Genomic DNA, 21,885 nt, shown 5'->3' on the forward strand with positions numbered 1-21,885 from the left:
AATTAAGTCGGGTGATGCTGAGGGAATTAGATTAGGAAATGAGACGCTTAAAGTAGTAAAGGAGTTTTGCTATTTGGGGAGCAAAATAACTGATGATGGTCGAAGTAGAGAGGATATAAAAAGTAGACTGGCAATGGCAAGGAAAGCGTTTCTGAAGAAGAGAAATTTGTTAACATCGAGTATAGATTTAAGTGTCAGGAAGTCGTTTGTGAAAGTATTTGTATGGAGTGTAGCCATGTATGCAAGTGAAACATGAACGATAAATAGTTTGGACAAGAATAGAATAGAAACTTTGGAAATGTGGTGCTACAGAAGAATGCTGAAGATTAGATGGGTAGATCACATAACTAATGAGGATGTATTGAATAGAATTGGGGAGAAAAGGAGTTTGTGGCACAACTTGACAAGAAGAAGGGACCGGTTGGTAGAACATGTTCTGAGGCGTCAAGGGATCACCATTTCATAATTGGAGGGCAGCGTGGAGGGTGAAAATCGTAGAGGGAGACCAAGAGATGAATACACTAAGCTGTTCAGAAGGATGTAGGTTGCAGTAAGTACTGGGAGATGAAGAAGCTTGCACAGGATAGAGTAGCATGGAGAGCTGCATCAAACCAGTCTCAGGACTGAAGACCACAACAACAACAACAAGTTGCTTACAGCTTTATATGTCAGCTTATGGTGAAGTACCCATCAACTACCTAATGATCATACTTATTGCGATATTTGAATTTATATAGGATGCTGCGCAAAATTTCAAAAGTTTGCAATGAAAAATATGGGTCACTATCTTTTTGCGTTTAGTGGATGTTACATGAAATATTCAAACATATATGATATATGGTTTGAGATTTTGGCAAATGATGGCACGCAGAGAGGGGAGTATTTTTCCATGCGGTTAATATATGAAACAATATTATTATCTACAATGTTATTCAAGTAACTACAGATTTTTTCAATGAAAAAATGTAATTTTTATGGGCCATTGATAGGTAGTTAAATGAGAATTTCTGTGAGTTTCGCTACAAGATAAGCACAGGAATTACACATTTATTTGTATACCGGGTGGGTGCATTTTCATAAGCTATTGATCTGATTTGTCCTCAGTACCTAACTTAAGAAATCACTGCATCAGTATTCTGTCGCAACTGCGTATGCACTAGCATGTTAATGAGGTGACACTGTGTAAGTTCCACCGTAGCGGAATATCACGGACTTGAAGTTACTGCGTGGCACCGCATGAGTAAGTCCAGTATTAACAAAGCTAAATAACAGACAGAGACACGTGGAAGAGACAAGCGAGGCGAGTGAGCAATGGGGGAAGTGTTGTACCACACCACTCACTTATACCAGTTACCAGCTGTGGCTGGTAAAATTCAGAGATGGCAGTCTCGCCTCCAGCCTCACCTACAATGGACAAGTACCCCACTAAGGAACGCAACAGCATACTTGCAGTACTCAGTCCAGCCTTGGAAAGAAGACAGATTACCGGTATAAGACATGCGCAAGAACTAATAACAAGAGAAAATCGTTTAATTTTTTGGAGCTTGGAGTGGTGCTACCTGGAACATTAAGAAAATTGCTCTTAAGGAAGTCTAATTGGCTAAACATTTGAAAGAAAAGGAAACAGATTTTGCAGCGATTGCAAAAACAGAGAAGAAAACATCTGGAACTAAATACGTAGATGGCTATATTATGATATAAAGTGGAGTAAAGCAGGAAGAAAGATCAAGTAAAGGTGTTGCCACCTACATTCATAGAAAATGGGAAAATAAAATGTTGGACTGTGAATACGTAAATGAACGCATTATACTGTTAGGAACTAAAGATCCAAGAGGAATATAAGAACAATAGCAACCTATGCTCCAAAAGAATGAAAACTGACGAGTACAAGCCCTTTTACCAACGGTTACTGGTGATCTTAAACAGATACAATAAAATCAGATTTTGCTTATGGGAAATCTCAGTACTAGAATTGGAAATTTACCAATTCCAAAAAGAATAGGCACGTTTGGAGGAAATGTATGTAATGAAAACGGAAAAATACTGAGAGATGTTGCTACGTTTAATCACTTAAAAATTACCAATCGTTTCGTTAAGAAGTAAGATATTCGCTAATATACCTGGTCAGCAAGCAGATATTGATCTACCATAGACTATATAACAATAAATAAGCATTTTCGTCGACATACTGGAGATACCAGAGTTTGTCGAGGACTGGATATTGGATCAAATCACTTCCTACTGGTGTCAATAGTTGACATCTACGTAAAATGGAGAAAACCGGAGAAAACGGTTAAGGATAAAAAGAAAGAACATGTTGTTTAAGTTTATCTTTCAGGAGACAGCAGCATAAGAGATCTTTAGCAGAAGTGGATGGCAAAATCATTAGCATATTTAGAAACGGTAGAAGACTTGGAGGAAGACTTGAAAAACTTAAAAACAACCGTCTTGATCAGACCTAATGCGGTTCTGGGAAAGAAAAGGAAGTACAGGAAACGCAGAGTGTAAGGATTTGGACACCAGAGATGGAAACAGCAATTACAGAAAAACAAGAAGCTTTCAGGACCTGTATACATAATCCCATTAGTGAAAATGATAATCAATATAAAGAGAACAGAAACAATGAGAAATACCTAACTTGGAAAGAACACACAGAATGATAGGTACGTTTAATTAGAAACATAGAGAATGATTTACATGACAGACAAACTGTCGCCTATAATGTGACTAAATCACTCAACAGACAAGAAAATTATTGTATACATGTTAATTATAAAAAATTGTGGTACGATGATACGTTAATTCAGTCGTTTCCTGAACTGAATGTCACAGGCCTGGACAATACTGATGTGAGGTGAGAGAGCTGATGGAACTCTAAAAACTACCAAATAAATTGGAAAGCCACTAGTCTGACACTCTTAATATGGAACAGTGGAAATATGGAGGGTTATTCGTACATCGAACACTTCTTGAAATATTTAATCAATGTTGGAGAAATAAGAAGGTGCCAAAAGTCTGCCTGAAAGTCAAAGTAATATCTATCTTTAAAAATGGTGCTAATAAAAAATGATCAATTATCAAGGAATAAGTATCCTGGACTAAATCCATAATTCATATGCCAAAATACTGAATGCAAGACTTACAAATATCACGGAAAAACTAATATCTGAAGAACAATCAGGTTTAAGGAAGGACGGTCATCTATTGACAATGTTTTTACGTTGCAGCAAGTTATAGAAAAGAGATGAGAATTCCACAGGGAAACCCAACTTGCTTTCGTAGATTTTGTGAAAACATTCGATAATTTGAATAGAGAAATGCAATGGAATAACATGGCTGAATGAGGTTATCCATCTACTACTACTACATGGCTGAATGAGGTTATCCATCTCATCTCATAAATGCTATTAAGAGTCTATACGCAAACACCGAAATTGACAATTTTTTGTAGACATGAGAAGTAAAGGAACTCAGCCAATAAACACAAACAAAGGGCTACGAGAACGATGCTGCATCATGCCAGACACTAAGGCCAACTGTTGTTGAAGATGAAGAAGCCCTGTGTGATAGAAACCGATGGCGACAGTTGCAGGGAAGAAGAAGAAGCCTGAATATGGATTCCGATGGGCAAACGACAGGAGTGGAGGGAGGCCTGCAGCACACCGCAGACGATCGCACAGAAGCGCTGCACACGGGGCTGGTTTGAAGTCAGCAGCACCTGTTACCTGTGGCGCCCCCATTCAACAGTATGTGCTCGTGTTTTTTGAACATACTATCTTACTTCTATGAAGTACGGGAAGGAAACGTCAATAAAGTTTTATTTTACCACACACATCACATAAATCGCTCCGTTTCTGTATTACGCCAAGGCTGCACTGTTATTGCGATTCGGCGTAGATCCCTCAGAGTGGTTTGTGGGTCACGTCGTCCATAAACAGCCCTTTTCAGTCTATCCCAGGCGTGTTCCATAGGGTTCATGCCGGGACAACATGCTAGCCACTGAAGTCGAGCGATGTCGTTATCGTGAAGAAAGTCATTCACAAGATGTGCTCGATGGGGATGCGAATTGTCGTCCATGAAGACGAATGCCTCGCCAACATGCTGCCGATACGATTGCACTATCGGGTCGGAGGATGGCATTCACGTATGGTACAGCCGTTACGGCGCCTTCCATGACCACCAGCGGCGTACGTCGGCCCCACATAATGCCACGCCAAAACAGCAGGGAGCCTCCACCTTGCTGCACTCGCTGGACAGTGTGTCTAAATCTTTGAGCCTGACCGGGTTGCCTCCAAACACGACTCCGACGATTGTCTAGTTGAAGGCATATGCGACACTTATCGGTGAAGAGAACGTGATGCCAATCCTGAGCGGTCCATTTGGCATGATGTTGGCCCATCTGTACCGCGATGCATGGTCTCGTGGTTGCAAAGATGGACCTAGCCATGGACGTCGGGAGTAAAGTTGCGCATCATGCAGCCTATTGCTCTCATTTTGAGTCGTAACACGACGCTCTGTGGCTGCAAGAAAAGCATTATTCAACATGGTGGCGTTGCTGTTAGGGTTCCTCCGAGCCATAATCCGTAGATAGCGGTCATCCACTGCAGTAGTAGCTCTTGGGCGGCCTGAGCAAGGCATGTCGTGGACAGTTCCTGTCTCTCTGTATCTCCTCCACATCCGAACAACATCGCTTTGGTTCACTCCGAGAGTCCTGGACACTTCCCTTGTTGAGAGCCCTTCCTGGCACAAAGTAACAATGCGGACGCGATCGAACCCCGGTATTGACCGTCTAGGCATGGTTGAACTACAGACAACACGAGACGTGTACCTCCTTCCAGGTGGAATGACTGGAACTGCTCGGCTGGCGGACCCCCTCCGTCTAAGAGGCGCTGGACATGCATGGTTGTTTACGTGTTTGGGTGGGTTTAGTCGAAGGGACTGTGTCTGTTATACAATATCCACATCAACGTCTATCTTTAGGAGTTCTGGGAACTGCGGTGATGCAAAACTTTTTTTGATGTGCGTATATGCTTAAATATCTCATGAAAACGCCTTCTCCGAGTTGTATGTAGTTCCCACAATGGACTAGAAACTGCTTCGTTATTCACTTCGCTACAATAAACAATCTAACTGAGATCACAACACAGCAGTAATTGAGTAATGGCTACCACATCGCTGCGCGGCGGTGGTCAGAAGCAAAGCATTGCCAACCTAAAGCCTTCGTTTCTATCATTTCAGGGGTAAGGAGTCCAGGAATCTAGTGGTTCACAAGCAGTAGGTATGGTGTACACCCTTTGACTTGGTTGATTTTAAAATGAGGTTGCAGGGTGTGAGTGGAGCGAGTGGCCTTAGGGAGAGGAGGGGTGCAGAGGAGGCACGTATTGTAACAAGTGTCTACCATCAGTGTGGATAATTAGCTTTCTTTTCTGCGGAGGAGTTGTAGGTAACACCTGCGATGCGCTGAGAATTACTTCATCTTTCTACAAATATTAGTAAAATGTTAGCATTAAGCGATGCCAATTCTAACATTGTCAAATTGACTCATTAATAAGACATCTACGAAAACTAAAAACCAATTATCTTCCATCATTTAAAAAATAAAAGCGTTAGAAGAAAATTCTCGTTCATTCTAAAGTTTAGTTAGGAGCTGTTGATGGTGTGGCAGGGGGGAGATGGGGGGGGAGGGGGTACAAGCCAATATCTGACTGCACTCAGGGGTAATAGTCTCAGAAAGGTTGGCAACAGCTGGGCTAGAGCCTCAAATAGATCCACAGATAGGAGAATACCAAGGAGAGTTCAGAAAGGGAAAATCATGTAATGAACGGATATGGTGCCTGAGAACAGGATTAACAACAAGAAAGTCCAGGAATGCCACAACAACGTTCGTCGACTTTAAGAAGGCCCATGACTCGTAGATAGAGAAACACTCTTCAGCATACTGGAAGAACTGAAGATGGTCAACAAAATCAGAATGATAATCCAGGAAATATTAACAAATACAACATTCAAAGTGAAGTTTATAGGAGAGATCTCGGAACCATTCGAAATCAGGGGTGAGGCAGGAAGATGGACTGTCACTCATGCTATTTAACACCGTTATGGAGAAAATAATCAGGACATGGGACTAAGGAGTCAATGGAATAAAGATGGGGAGACAAACGACAGAACTACCACCTTAAAATGTCTGGCCTTTACCGATGATGTAGCCATGATAACAAACAACAGAGAAGAAGCCAACGAGTCTCGCGAGCCACTACACGAAACCTCAGCCAAAAAAGGAGTACAAAAGTCGTATGAAAAAACGCAATACATGGACACAAAATCCACAGACAGGCACCCACTGGTAACAAAGTGTAGAAAGATAACGCAAATGGAAAGTTTCAAATACCTGGAGACGTTATACAGAAAACAGGTCTGAAAAGAGGAAAATACTGAGAAAGATCTATGAGGGGATCTGAAAAAAGAGATCCACAAAAGAAATGTGTCAACATATACAGACGTTTACAAACAACATCAGGAAAAGAAGTGTAAAGTTCTATGGAAACATACAAAGAATGAACGGAAATAGATTTTTAACATAGTGACAATTAATACAGTGAAAACCAATTGGCTGAAGGAAACCATGGAAGACCTCAAGAAACTGAACATCTCCAAAGAAGATACGACAGACATGGAAATATACAGAGAAAAATATCAAAAAACAGAAATTTCGCCGGCCGTTGTGGCCGAGCGGTTCTAGGCGCTTCAGTCTGGAACCGCGCGACCGATACGGTCGTAGGTTCACATCCTGCCTTGGGCATGGATGTGTGTGATGTCCTTAGGTTAGTTAGGTTTAAGTAGTTCTAAGTTCCAGGGGACTGATGACCTCAGATGTTACGTCCCGTAGTGCTCAGAGCTATTTGAACAGAAATTTCAGCAAACAGTCAAAGAGAAGAAAACAGGAAAGAAGTGGACAGAAGGCAGGAAGAAGAATGAAAGAGAGAGAAAAAATTCCATGAAAACTGATTGTGTTTTAGCGCTTTCCATAACGGGGAAGTAACGTTAATCTGTACACACAAACACACACTACACAATGGTGTCTGTTCTTTCGGACGTGCATGTCCAAAAGGGCAAATATCACACCTGTATCAGAATACTTATCACATTTTAGGAGAAACCTTGTTGTGCTACAGTTTCTCTAAGCGACTCTGGTCGCTTACTTACGGTGTATATCAACAAACGATTTCTAACCTAATTACAAACGATTTCTCCGCGAGCTTTTGTAAGTCTGCGAAGCAAACAATCTCTGTCAACAGTATCGTAGCGTAAATGTGCAACAATCCACAGGAGATAGCAATGGGACACAACACCTGAATGAAATGCTTGTGACACTTTGTAATACGTAAAATGTGCCTAAATAAAATGGACTATCGCGAATGTATTCATCACAAGTTACAAAGAACAACGATCCATCACTTCCACTGCTTTACACGTGGTGTCCAATCATCTGTACGTAATCCTGAAAACTATTAATACTGTCAGTGAAACTACCAATGCCTATTTCCCCGCCCACCATCCCCAAAAAGAAAACACTCAAATAGCAGTGCGGTGCAATGAGGTGCCCACGACATAGCGAGTTCCCGCGTATCGTGTGCTACATTGCGTCGGATGAGCCGCCTCCACAGTCTTTGATCAACCCTAGTCACAAGTCAGTGCGACGTTCTACTACGTCACGGAGCAATTACGGACCCGTCTCCGATCTGCCGGAAGACGACTTGCGAACCTCCAAATGAGAATCCCGCGGAGAGTGATAAAACGCGGTAGTATTAAACAGCTTTTAAGCGCCTTATTCCGTTCCGATAGCATTTCATTTAAACCCCCTATACATCTCCTTCCGGGGCGGAAAGAAAAAAACTGCGCGAGGGTGGAGGGTGGCGGTGACCCAGTGGCGTTATGGGCCGCCCCGCCGGGGGTAATTTTATTCCGGGGCGCCACCCCCGGCTGGCAGCTCGTGCCATTAGTCTTCCTTTAGGCGCCCCGGCCGCTGCTAACAATTACCGCTGCAGACACTTTGTTTCCATTAGGCGGTCTGCTCCGCCGCGGCGTCTGCTACAGCTGTAAGACGTCTCCGTGCGTCTCAGGACTCAAAGCAGGGGCGTCTGGAAGGGGTGAGCTGCGCCCGGCCCTGCCGCGTGAACACACGGCGGCGGCCTGCCGTCACCTCTGCAGATCTACGGGCTGTCACATGACTCCCCACCCCCCTGTCTTAACTGACGCCTCCCCTACCGTTGCGAGAGCAACTCCCAGCTCTCTAAATAAGATTTACGCCCAAGTCTCAGGGCTAAACATATGTCTTCCACTGCAGATAAAATGGACTACTGAAATACGAAGACCAGGAAGGGAGACTGTATACTGCACTAGGGAGGAGACACCAAAGAATCCGGCAGCACGAGATGAAAGGTCGCCTTGTACGACAAAGGCTTTTACTGGTTGCTAAAAAGTTTGCGATTTCCACAGACCGTCAAAAGCACGCAGTGAAGAGAGAAGATAGGAATCGAGACAGGGGGAGAACAATGAGGTAATGAATTAAGCATTCAGCGTGATAATTGTTTGGTTTAGGGAGATGACAGTGGTGTGAGAGAATCGTTTGAATAATGGACAACGACGCTTCTGACATGGGACTCCCACCTGCGGTGTCTACTGCAGCCCATTCCCACTGTCTTGCCTTCACACTTCAGCACATTTCCAAAAAGTTGGCATAATCTTTTATTCGCAGTTACAATGTTACACTACTGGCCATTAAAATTGCTACACCACGAAGATGACGTGCCAAATTTAACCGACAGGAAGAAGATGCTGTGATATGCAAATAATTAGCTTTTCAGAGCACTCACACAAGGTTGGCGCCGGTGGCGACACCTACAACGTGCTGAAATGAGGAACGTTTCAACCGATTTCTCATACACAAACAGCAGTTGACCGGCGTTGCCTGGTGAAACATTGTTGTGATGCTTCGCGTAAGGAGGAGAAATGCGTACCATCACGCTTCGGAATTTGATAAAGGTCGGATTGTAGCCTATCGTGATTGCGGTTTATCGTACTGCGACATTGCTGCTCGCGTTGGTCGAGATCCAATGACTGTTGGCAGAATATGGAATCGATGGGTTCAGGAGAGTAATACGGAACGCCGTGCTGCATCCCAATGGCCTCGTATCACTAGCAGTCGAGATGACAGGCATCTTATCCGCATGGCTGTAACGTATGGCGCAGCGACGTCTCGATCCCTGAGTCAACAGATGGGGACGTTTGCAAGACAACAACCATCTGCACGAACAGTTCGACGACGTTTACAGCAGCACGGACTATCAGCTCGGACACCGTGGCTGCGGTTGCCCTTGACGCTTCATCACAGACCGGAGCGCCTGCGATGGTGTACTCAGCGACGAACCTGGGTGCACGAATGGCAAAACGTCATTTTTTCGGATGAATCCCGGTTCTGTTTTGAGCATCCTGATGGTCGCATCCGTGTTTGGCGACATCCCAGTGAACGCTCATAGGAAGGGTGTATTCGTCATCGCCATACTGGCGTATCACCCGGCGTGATGGTATGGGGTGCCATTCGTTACACGTCTCGGTCACTTGTTGTTCCCATTGACGGCACTTCGAACAGTGGACGTTACATTTCAGATGTGTTACGACCGTGACTCTACCCTTCATTCGATCCCTGCGAAACCCTACATTTCAGCAGGATAACGCACGACCGCATGTTGCACGTCCTGTACGGGCCTTTCTGAATACAGAAAATGTTCGACTGCTGGCCTGGCCAGCACATTCTCCATATCCCTCACGAATTGAAAACGTCTGGTCAATGGTGGCCGAGCAACTGGCTCATCACAATACGCCAGTACTACTCCTGATGAACTGTGGTATCGTGTTGAAGCTGCATAGGCAGCTGTGCATGTACACGCCATCCACGCTCTGACTCTATGCCCAGGCGTACCAAGGCCGATATTACAGCCAGAGGTGGTTCTTCTAGGTACTGATTTCTCAGGATCTACGGACCCAAATTGCAGGAATATGTAATCACATGTCAGTTCTAGTATAATATATTTGTCGAATGAGTATCCATTTATCATCTGCATTTCTTCTTGGTGTAGCAATTTTAATGGCGAGTAGTTTAATATACGTTACCACCATGTTTCATCAAGTTTTATCTACCTCCATAGATGAGGTTACTTACACACGGTTCGAATCCTTGCGCTGGAAAGAGCGGCCTGTTTGGCCAGCGCGAAGAGGCAGTGGCTAGCGTTCATTGCCGCTACTTTACAGTATCGTCCTGGATTAAATTCCAAACCTCTCCTCAGCGTCTCATTGAGTGGGGGCATCTGACACTTTTGATGGTGATGTGTGTTATAAGTCCAACATCCTTGTGGTGTTACTCAAGAGTAGTCGGTTGTATACCAACACTGGGTTGCGCCGTCTCCTTTCTCTCGCTATCATGCTGCACAAACATAACAACACCCTACTCACACACACACATTCTTCACTGTCACCTACAGTCAACATATGCTCTCAAGACACGTCTCTCATTCGCCGTGTGTGCAGCGGAAGGGCAGTCTCTCAGAGGAGGCAGCTGAGCAGAGATACGCAGCAGTCCATTGCCGGACTGGCGCATCTTACATGCTATTCAAAATACGATACAAAAGCAGTACTGTCTGAATTTCGTTCCTATAGCTTAGTAAAATAGTCAACAATTGTAATAAAAAACGTCAGTGATTGCCAGGAGTGAGCTGTTACTTCTATACTGATTCGTTCTCCTTGCTGTTGGCGATTCTGCGTGTGATTTTCTCTCTAGATCATCTGGGTACATCACGAGGAAGCAGTGGGCCAGGACAGTGAGCTGACGCCCAGGTAGATCCTGTCCTCCTAGTGGTTGTGGCCGCCTTTTCAGAGAAAAGCGTAAGGCACGGCTTCCGTCACACCCAGTCCCCTCTCTGGTGTTTTCGCATAATGCTCTGTGATCTGCGCTGTATCAACATCTGCATCCACATGGATCACACTTAAGTGCCCGGCAGAGGATTCATCGAACCATCTGCAGAATAATTCTCTATTATTCTCTCTAACAGCGGGTGGAAAAATCAAACACCTACATATTTCTGTGCGAGCTCTGATTTCCATTATTTTATTATGATGATTGTTTCTCCCTATTTAGGTGGGCGTCAGCAAAATATTTACGCTTTCCGAGGAAAAAGTTGGTGATTAGTATTTCTTCAGAAGATTTCGCAGCAACCAAAAACGACTTTGTTTCAATGGTGTATACCTCAAATCCTGTATCACATCAGTGACACTCTGTCCCCTATTTCGCGATAATGCAAATCGTGCTGCCCTTCTTTGAATTTTCTCGATGTGTCCTATCTCATAAGGATCCCACACCGCGCAGCAGTACTCCAAAAGAGGACGGACAATTGTAGTGTAGGCAGTCTCCTTAGTAGGTCTGTTACATTTTCTAAGTGATCTGCCAATAAAATGCGGTCTTAGGTTTGCCTTCTCAACATTTTCTATGCGTTCCTTCCTATTTAAGTTGCTCGTTATTGTAATTTCTAGGTATTTACTTTAATTTACGGCTTTTAGATTTGACTGATTTATCGTGTAACCAAAGTTTAACTGATTGCTTTTAGCACTCATGTGGATCACCTTACACTATTCATTATTTAGGGTCAACTGCCATTTCCGCACCATACAGATATCTTATCTAAATCGTTTTGTAATTTGTTTTGATGTTCTGGTGACTTTACTAGCAGATAAACGACAGCATCATCTGCAATCAACCTAAAATGGCTGCTCAGACTGTCTCCTAAATCGTTCATATAGATAAGGAACAGCAGAGGGCCTACAACACTTCCTTGGGGAACGCCTGCTTTAATCGATGACTTTCCGTCAGTTACTACGAATTGTGACCTCTCTGACAGGAAATCACGAATCCAGTCACATATTCCATAAGCATGCAATTTCACTACAGGCCTTGCTAGTCAGAAGCCTTCTGGAAATCTAGAAACACGGACTCAATTTGAAATCCTTTGTCAATAGGTCTCAACACTGTGTGTGAGGAAAGAGCTAATTGTTTTACAAGAAAGATGTTTTCTGCATCCGTGTTGACTGTATGTCAATAGACCACTCTCTTCGATGTAATTCAAAACGTGAGAACAGAATATATGTCCATAATCCTGATGCATGTCGACGTTAATGATATGGGACTGTAATTTTGCGGACTACTCCTGCTACCTTTCTCGAATATTGGTGTGACTTGTGCAACTGTCCGGTCTTTGGGTACGGATCTTTCGTCGAGTGAGCGGTTGTATATGATGGTTAAGTAAGGAGCTATTGCATCAGCATACTCTGGAAGGAACCTAGTTGGTATGTAGTCTGGACCGGAAGAGTTGCTTTTATTAAGTGATTTAAGTTGCTTTGCTATTCCGAGAAGATCTGCTTCTAAATTACTCATGTTAGCTGCTGTTATTGATTCGAATTCTGGAACATTTACTTCGTCGTCTTTGGTGAAGGAATTCCGGAGGGCTGTGTTTAGTATCTCTGCTTTGGCAGCACTGTCGTCGACGCTATTTCCATCGCATTGATTCTGTCTTTACATACGACCAGCATCTGCTTGGATTTCCTGCCACGTTTCGGCACAAAGTTCCAGAAGTGGTTAACTTAGTGCGACAAACATCTGGATTTACGGAGAGTCTCAGTTTTCACAACAAGGGCATCTGGACAAAATAAACTTCAAAGGCAGTTTGGTTTGAGTCTTCAAGTTGCCTTCCAGGAATGCTAAGCGAGAAGTGCTCACTGATACATGAACATCTTAGCACTCCGTGGGAAATGACTGGGCTGCCTCGTGAACGTGAATTATTTTCTCTTTGTAAAGCAATGGGCTAAGCTTCTGTCGCTGCCGTATGTTAGGTGAGTGACTTTTGCTCTAGGAGCATCATTCGATAACCTAAACATACGATAGAGTAGGGGAAACCGGGACACCAATTTCCATTTAAGTGCATACGTGGACGCAATTGTAATGGCTAAAGCGTCGAGACTACCCCAACACTGTTTAAGAGCTGCGCATCTGGGTGTAACGGTTGACTGATGATGCAAACTCTTTGCATGGAGGGGAGATCGTTATATTCCTAAAAAATTATCATTGACCGCCACTTTGGAGAGCTCTTCTCACTAGCGCACAGTAACTGCATGGACTTGCAAAGTGGAGACCGAACACTGGGCTAGCAGAGAACACGTCTGTTTGGACTCCAGTAGACAACACTTCCGTTCGACATTCGGAACAGAACTAAACTGTTAAAACTAAGCCAGGATACTGGTATGAAGGGTAGGTATCATTCGCGTCAGAATACTTTCTTTCCACGCGTCAAGGCCATATTCCCAATAGCATATTTCATTCACACTCATATCTCCTTCCCTCTCCACAGTGTTGCGAAAGTTGACCTAGTAATAGTAGCGTATTCAGGTGGACGATGGTTCAAACCTCCACGAGGATGTCCATATTTAGGTTTCCCTAAAATGGTTAACGAATGAAGGGTTGGTTCCTTTGAAAGGCACGCCAATTTCCTTTGGTACCTTTCTCAATTTCGAGCTTATATTCCACCAATAATAATCTCGTCAACGGAATGTTATCTTCGTTCCTTTCTTTATACAAGCCCACTCCAGCCATACACATGGCGTCGAACATGCATGCAAACGCACACACTTTTACTGGAACAGTTGCGATGAATTTAGGTGGTGCCGTTTTACAGACGCTTCTGTTATGGGTTGCACATCTCGCACACTTAACTCAATAATGACGACGAGAAGTTTGTAATTTACGAAGCAGTATCTGAATAGATGCTGTAAGCCGTTCTATTAAAGAAACAAGGTGTTTTAAATGTGCTTAGTACGACGGGAGATTTTTCTTGGGACGTGTTTAATTAAGCTGCCACTAATCAGGATATAATTACAGTATCTCGATGTCATCTTCTCCCGCTGATAGGACGATGTTTACAAATAACTGTCTGATCATGTAAGCCACTGAGCATGTCATTCTCTTATACAGTTTGAGTAATGTGAGTAGTTCACTAATGGTAAAAGTGAACCTCGTGACATCGTTTTCAGTGCCTTTTGCTCGACAACAAAGTACTGATATTCACAGAACTTCGTAGCCCACAATACACGTTTTACACCAGTTTCATGAATCATACAGTTATTTTAATGTGAGTACCTTGTGTGCTGGACAAAAGTAACTTAATACAATTATACTTTGTACATTTTGTCTTTGCAAGTTCATTCCATAACCAATTTCGCTCCTTATATGAAAGAGTTAAACTAATATGGCACGCGTATGAATCTCCTTATATAGGCCGACAATTATCGGAATATATGAAAAAAAAAGAAAAACTGCGGCTTGCACTCACCTTATTAAACTTGTCAGTGACACTACAGATATTCAGATTTACGTTATGACATGTTCGATATGCCTGCCATCATTGGCGACGATGTGGCGCAGACGAATAGCGAAATTCTGCATGACCCGCTGAAGTGTCGGAACATCGACGCTGTCGATGATCTGAATCGTTGTTTTCAGATCAGCAGTGGTTTTGGGGTTACTGCAGTACACTCTGTCTTTAATACAACCCCACAAAAAGGAGACGCATGTGTTCAGATCCGGAGGTCTGGGTACCTCAGAGCCAGAATTAGGTTCCAAAATTGGTCCTCCAGGTCATCAAACACCCTCCTCCTTCCATGGGATCGAGCTGCGTTTTGCATGAAGCACATCTTGTCGAAATCAGGGTTACTTTGGATAATGGGGATGAAATCATCTCCCAAAACTTCACGTATCGTTCGGGAGTTACTATATCATCAAGGAATATCCTACCCATTATTCCGTGATTGGACACTGCACACCACACAGTCACCCGTCGAGGGTGAAGAGAATTCTCGATCCCGAAATGCGGATTCTCAGTCCCCGAAATGCGCCAGTTTTGTTTATTCACGAACCCATCCAAAAGAAAGTGGGATTCGTCGCTAAACCAAACTATACTAACAATGCTAATTCCCATCACGCACCGCGATCAACCGTGCAGTTTGAAAGTGCTAATGCAAACAGTTCAGAAGTTATGAGTTGTTGTTGTTGTGGTCTTCAGTCCTGAGACTGGTTTGATGCAGCTCTCCATGCTACTCTATTCTGTGCAAGCTTTTTCATCTCCCAGTACCTACTGCATCCTACATCCTTCTGAATCTGCTTAGTGTATTCATCTCTTGGTCTCCCTCTACGATTTTTACCCTCCACGCTGCCCTCCAATACTAAATTGGTGATCCCTTGATGCCTCAGAACATGTCCTACCAACCGATCCCTTCTTCTGGTCAAGTTGTGCCACAAACTTCTCTTCTCCCCAATCCTATTCAATACTTCCTCATTAGTTATGTGATCTACCCATCCAATCTTCAGCATTCTTCTATAGCACCACATTTCGAAAGCTTCTATTCTCTTCTTGTCCAAACTATTTATCGTCCATGTTTCACTTCCATACATGGCTACACTCCATACGAATACTTTCAGAAATGACTTCCTGACACTTAAATCTATACTGGATGTTAACAAATTTCTCTTCTTCAGGAACGCTTTCCTTGCCATTGCCAGCCTACATTTTATATCCTCTCTACTTCGACCATCATCAGTTATTTTGCTCCCCAAATAGCAAAACTCCTTAACTACTTTAAGTGCCTCATTTCCTAATCTAATTCCCTCAGCATCACCCGACTTAATTAGACTACATTCCATTATCCTTGTTTTGCTTTTGTTGACGTTCATCTTATATCCTCCTTTCAAGACACTGTCCATTCCATTCAACTGCTCTTCCAAGTCCTTTGCTGTCTCTGACAGAATTACAATGTCATCGGCAAACCTCAAAGTTTTTATTTCTTCTCCATGGATTTTAATACCTACTCCGAATTTTTCTTTTGTTTCCTTTACTGCTTGCTCAATATACAGATTGAACAACATCGGGGAGAGGCTACAACCCTGTCTTACTCCCTTCCCAACCACTGCTTCCCTTTCATGTCCCTCGACTCTTATAACTGCCATCTGGTTTCTGTACAAATTGTAAATAGCCTTTCGCTCCCTGTATTTTACCCCTGCCACCTTTAGAATTTGAAAGAGAGTATTCCAGTCAACATTGTCAAAAGCTTTCTCTAAGTCTACAAATGCTAGAAACGTAGGTTTGCCTTTCCTTAATCTTTCTTCTAAGATAAGTCGTAAGGTCAGTATTGCCTCACGTGTTCCAGTGTTTCTACGGAATCCAAACTGATCTTCCCCGAGGTTGGCTTCTACTAGTTTTTCCATTCGTCTGTAAAGAATTCGTGTTAGTATTTTGCAGCTGTGACTTATTAAGCTGATAGTTCGGTAATTTTCACATCTGTCAACACCTGCTTTCTTTGGGATTGGAATTATTATATTCTTCTTGAAGTCTGAGGGTATTTCGCCTGTTTCATACATCTTGCTCACCAGCTGGTAGAGTTTTGTCAGGACTGGCTCTCCCACGGCCGTCAGTAGTTCCAATGGAATATTGTCTACTCCGGGGGCCTTGTTTCGACTCAGGTCTTTCAGTGCTCTGTCAAACTCTTCACGCAGTATCGTATCTCCCATTTCATCTTCATCTACATCCTCTTCCATTTCCATAATATTGTCCTCAAGTACATCGCCCTTGTATAGACCCTCTATATACTCCTTCCACCTTTCTGCTTTCCCTTCTTTGCTTAGAACTGGGTTTCCATCCGAGCTCTTGATATTCATACAAGTCGTTCTCTTATCTCCAAAGGTCTCTTTAATTTTCCTGTAGGCAGTATCTATCTTACCCCTAGTGAGACAAGCCTCTACATCCTTACATTTGTCCTCTAGCCATCCCTGCTTAGCCATTTTGCACTTCCTGTCGATCTCATTTTTGAGACGTTTGTATTCCTTTTTGCCTGTTTCACTTACTGCATTTTTATATTTTCTCCTTTCATCAATTAAATTCAATATTTCTTCTGTTACCCAAGGATTTCTACTAGCCCTCGTCTTTTTACCTACTTGATCCTCTGCTGCCTTCACTACTTCATCCCTCAAAGCTACCCATTCTTCTTCTACTGTATTTATTTCCCCCATTCCTGTCAATTGCTCCCTTATGCTCTACCTGAATCTCTGTACAACCTCTGGTTCTTTTAATTTATCCAGGTCCCATCTCCTTAAATTCCCACCTTTTTGCAGTTTCTTCAGTTTTAATCTACAGGTCATAACCAATAGATTGTGGTCAGAGTCCACATCTGCCCCTGGAAATGTCTTACAATTTAAAACCTGGTTCCTAAATCTCTGTCTTACCATTATATAATCTATCTGATACCTTTTAGTATCTCCAGGGTTCTTCCATGTATACAACCTTCTTTCATGATTCTTAAACCAAGTGTTAGTTATGATTATGTTGTGCTCTGTGCAAAATTCTACTAGGCGGCTTCCTCTTTCATTTCTGTCCCCCAATCCATATTCACCTACTATGTTTCCTTCTCTCCCTTTTCCTACACTCGAATTCCAGTCACCCATGACTATTAAATTTTCGTCTCCCTTCACAATCTGAATAATTTCTTTTATTTCATCATACATTTCTTCAATTTCTTCGTCATCTGCAGAGCTAGTTGGCATATAAACTTGTACTATTGTAGTAGGTGTGGGCTTCGTATCTATCTTGGCCACAATAATGCGTTCACTATGCTGTTTGTAGTAGCTTACCCGCATTCCTATTTTCCTATTCATTATTAAACCTACTCCTGCATTACCCCTATTTGATTTTGTGTTTATAACCCTGTAGTCACCTGACCAGAAGTCTTGTTCCTCCTGCCACCGAACTTCACTAATTCCCACTATATCTAACTTCAACCTATCCATTTCCCTTTTTAAATTTTCTAACCTACCTGCCCGATTAAGGGATCTGACATTCCACGCTCCGATCCGTAGAACGCCAGTTTTCTTTCTCCTGATAACGACATCCTCTTGAGTAGTCCCCGCCCGGAGATCCGAATGGGGGACTATTTTACCTCCGGAATATTTTACCCAAGAGGACGCCATCATCATGTAATCATACAGTAAAGCTGCATGCCCTCGGGAAAATTACGGCTGTAGTTTCCCCTTGCTTTCAGCCGTTCGCAGTACCAGCACAGCAAGGCCGTTTTGGTTATTGTTACAAGGCCAGATCAGTCAATCATCCAGACTGTTGCCCTTGCAACTACTGAAAAGGCTGCTGCCCCTCTTCAGGAACCACACGTTTGTCTGGCCTCTCAACAGATACCCCTCCGTTGTGGTTGCACCTACGGTACGGCTATCTGTATCGCTGAGGCACGCAAGCCTCCCCACCAACGGCAAGGTCCATGGTTCATGGGGGGGAGTTATGAGTTATGACGATTTTATTTCACATAGTTCAATAGTTGTCACCCTGTACTCTCTGTATTCAGAAGATAGTAATCATTATTTGCAATACCTTCAATCACATACACTACTGGCCATTAAAATTGCTACACCACGAAGATGACGTGCTACAGACGCGAAATTTAACCGACAGCAAGAAGATGCTATGATACGCAAATGATTAGCTTTTCAGAGCATTATCACAAGGTAGGCGCCGGTGGCGACACCTACAACGTGCTGACAAGAGGAATGTTTCCAACAGATTTTTCATACACAAACAGCAGTTGGCCGGCGTTTCCTGGTGAAACGTTGTTGTGATGCCTCGTGTAAGGAGGAGAAATGCCTGCCATCACGTTTCCGACATTGATAAAGGTCGGATTGTAGCCTATCGCGACTGAGGTTTATCATATCGCGACATTGCTGCTCGCGTTGGTCGAGATCCAATGACTGTTAGCAGAATATGGAATCGGTGGGTTCAGGAGGGTAATACGGAACGAAGTGCTGGATCCCAACAGCGTCGTATCACTAGCAGTCGAGATGACAGGCATCTTATCCGCATGGCTGTAACGGATCGGGCACCCACGTCTCGATCCCTGAGTCATCAGATGGGGACGTTTGCAAGACAACAACCATCTGCACCAACAGTTCGACGTCGTTTGCAGCAGGATGGACTATCACCTCCGAGACCATGGCTGCGGTTACTCTTGACGCTGCATACTGCGATGGTGTACTCAACGACGAACCTGGGTGCACGAATGGTAAAACGTCAATTTTTCGGATGAATCCAAATTCTGTTTACAGCATCATGATGGTCGCATCCGTGTTTGGCGACATCGCGGTGAACGCACATTGGAAGCATATATTTGCCATCACCCGGCGTGTTGATATGGGGTGCAATTGGTTACACGTCTCGGTCACCTCTTGTTCGCTTTGACGGCACTTTGAACACTGGACGTTACATTTCAGATGTGTTACGACCCGTGACTCTACCCTTCATTCGATCCCTGCCAAATCCTACATTTCAGCAGGATAATGCACGACCGCATGTTGCTGGTCCTGTACGGGTCTTTCTGGATACAGAAAATGTTCAACTGTTGCCCTGGCCAGCACATTCTCCAGATCTCTCACGAATTGAAAACGTCTGGTCAATGGTGGCCGAGTAACTGGCTCGTCACAATACGCCAGTCACTACTCTTGATGAACTATGGTATCGTGTTGAAGCTGCATGGGCAGCTGTACCCGTACACGCCATCCAAGCTCTGTTTGACTCAATGCCCAGGTGTATCAAGGCCACAGATGGTTGTTCTGGGTACTGATTTCTCAGGATGTATGCACCGAAATTGCGTGAAAATGTGATCACATGTCAGATCTAGTATAATATATTTGTCCAATGAATACCCGTTTATAATCTGCATTTCTTCTTGGTGTAGCAATTTTAATGGCCAGTAGTGTATTACACAGATTCCTGTATGTTGATAGTTCATGAACCAGTCATTTTTGTATGGAAGGACATCTTTATCTCCGGGAAAAAAGCTGACATGAGACGTTTTCTCGCCGAAAAATTCCATTTACTTTACCAAAGTGTGCTAAGCTATGTGTACTGTATTTCATAGTCGTTAAATCAAGTTGCCTCATTAGGGTAGTCTTCAGCTAATTTATCAAAAAGGAACATGTGGAGCAAACGTAGCTGACGAGAAATATACTTATTATAAATTAAAAACTTGAGTGTGGTAGCTGTTTTTAAGCTACATTCCGTATTAATGTACTTCTTTCACAGCTCTTTGGCTCAGGGAACGGGAAAAGTTGGCGACTGAAAGGATGGACTGCGATGAGATGATGAAGAGCGTCTTTCTGCACTTGTGTTGCCAATGACAAAGAGATCCGTGAAGCCACTACCCAGTCTGCTGGATTGCTACAGCAACGCATCTGTTAATGTTTGTAACCTATGGTAAAATCACCACCACCTGCGTCGTTCCAGGCACCTCGGAAATTTGGAAGTTGAGTCTGAACAGTTTAGAGACTTCATCAGCAGTACTTTTCTTGCTGATAATGTACACTACCAGCTTGGTAGTGAAGGATCTTGTGTGTAATATTCAAACAGTATCAAATAATGTAGTTCATGAAATAAGTTCGTGGCTTGTGGAAAATAATTTGATGCTAAATCACAGTAAGAGTCAGTTTTTACAGTTTCTAACTCACAATTCAACAAGAACCGGTATTTTGATCAGACAGAATGGGCGTATTATTAGTGAGACGGAACAGTTCAAGTTCCTAGGCGTTCGGATAGATAGTAAGCTGTCGTGGTAAGCCCATGTTGAGGATCTTGTTCAGAAACTAAATGTTGCTTTATTTACCATTAGAACAGTATCTGAAATAAGTGACAGTTCAACAACAAAAGTGGTCTACTTCGCATCTTTTCATACACTTATGTCATATGATATTATTTTTTGGGGTAATTCTTTTGATTCAAATAGGGTATTTTTGGCTCAAAAACGGGCTGTTCGAGCTATGTGTGGTGTAAGTTCGAGAACCTCTTGTCGACCCCTATTCAATAGTCTGGGAATTCTGACATTGCCCTCACAGTATATATTTTCTTTAACGTCGTTTGCTATTAGCAATATTAGCTTATTCCCAAGAGTTAAGAGCTTTCACTCAGTTAATACTAGGCAGAAATCAAATCCGCATGTGGAATGCACTTCCTTGACTCTTGTGCAGAAAGGAGTGCACTTTGATTTTATCCATACTGGATCAGAGGTCGTGGTTGTCAATTTCAATGTTAAAAAATATATTGGCTCAACCACTTGTTTATAGTGTAACACACTAAGATTGACGCGTTTCGGAAGTCAAGCTTCCATCATCAGAATAATAAAAAGTAAAAGAACCTGTTAAAACTCGCTAAAATGGAGCATGCACCAGGCACCATGAAATTGATAATAAAATTAAAACATCGTGGCTACTTCCCTTTTTGCAGCCGTGTCTTGCAAGGTGCATCTCTGCATAGTCGTCAAATTAGAATTTTTTATATTTTGACGACACGGCTGCAACAAGGGAAGTAGCCACGATGTTTTAATTTTATTATCAATTGTATTGTGTCTGGTGCATGCTCCATTTTAGCGAGTTTTAACAGGTTCTTTTACTTTTTATTATTCTGATGATGGAAGCTTGACTTCAGAAACGCGTCAATCTTAGTGTGTTACACTATAAACAAGTGGTTGAGCCGATATATTGTTTAACAAGGAGTGCACTATTCTGCTGCATCCATTTTCAATAAGCTATCACAAGAACTCAAAAATCTTAGTAGTAGCCCAAACCTTTTAAGTCTAAACTGAAGAGTTTCCTCATGGCTTACTCCTTCTATTCTGTCGAGGAGCTCCTGGAAGAGCTGAAAAATTAAGCAAATTCCAGTGTTACATTGTTGATTTTCTTTATTTATACTT

The 21,885-nt window shown here is 43.0% G+C and overlaps 1 protein-coding gene across 1 annotated transcript in view; it reads right to left on the reverse strand.

The window, feature by feature from the left end:
- LOC126481698 (discoidin domain-containing receptor 2-like) overlaps window positions 1-21,885 on the reverse strand; it is a 337,607-nt gene that overhangs the window by 24,719 nt on the left and 291,003 nt on the right. The window lies entirely within an intron of this gene.

This window comes from Schistocerca serialis, chromosome 5, assembly GCF_023864345.2.
Source record: "Schistocerca serialis cubense isolate TAMUIC-IGC-003099 chromosome 5, iqSchSeri2.2, whole genome shotgun sequence".
Lineage (NCBI taxonomy): Eukaryota > Metazoa > Arthropoda > Insecta > Orthoptera > Acrididae > Schistocerca > Schistocerca serialis.